Here is an 816-nt window from a genome sequence, read left to right as displayed (position 1 = left end):
TCATAAAGTATTATATTGTATTTCCTCATGTATGTATAGCAAGTAATGCGATATTGTCCTTGAAGCTGCTGTGATGATTGATTCAGGTCATATTTCACAAAATGTGTGTACTTATCTATCTAAAATGGAACTGCTTTGTAAGCAGGGAAGTTACACATATCTAATTTATTATTATCAAGCCATAATACTGTTGGCTGTGTTATCTTGAGCAAACCACTTAACGCTTTTGGGCTTAAATTCTTCTAGAAACGAGAGCTTTGAACTAGTTTTGTAACTTTTCAGCTCACATGACTCCAAGTTCAGTAAGAAAAGCTGCACTTCTGAAGCCATAATAGGACCACAGGGAAGTAGGGAGTTGATCCACATGGCAAAGTGGGCATGAAATCAGTAGGGACAAAAGCTCCATGACAACAGTGACACCAGAGACCAACACCTAAAGCATTTTCTCCCTGTAATTAGCTTTTGTCCTTTCACCTCTGCTCTCGCACATTTAAAAGGATCCCCTGTTGTTACCAGCTTTCCTGCTGTGAGTGGACAGTCAGTTGCGTGGCCAACAGCACCCAGTTTGACCCCGATTTTTCAATAGGGGCTACCTGGAAAATTCCTTTGGGAAGAAAATAAGCACTTTCAGTTTTTTTCAAGAACTCTGTCTTCTTGGGGGATCTGGGTCAATATCAGAAAAGAAGGCTTAGAAAGAACGGTAAACTCTGTGCTGTCTCAATCTCTGTATGATACTTCCATCGGACCTATGTGGAACAAGGTTGATCATCCTCAGTCTCTTTTTCTTCCATTATCTCTCTCTCCTTTCCACACCCT

This window comes from Galeopterus variegatus, unplaced genomic scaffold (genome assembly GCF_000696425.1).
Source record: "Galeopterus variegatus unplaced genomic scaffold, G_variegatus-3.0.2 Scaffold5431, whole genome shotgun sequence".
Taxonomy (NCBI): Eukaryota; Metazoa; Chordata; class Mammalia; order Dermoptera; family Cynocephalidae; genus Galeopterus; species Galeopterus variegatus.
Note: the sequence above shows the minus strand (reverse complement) of the source record.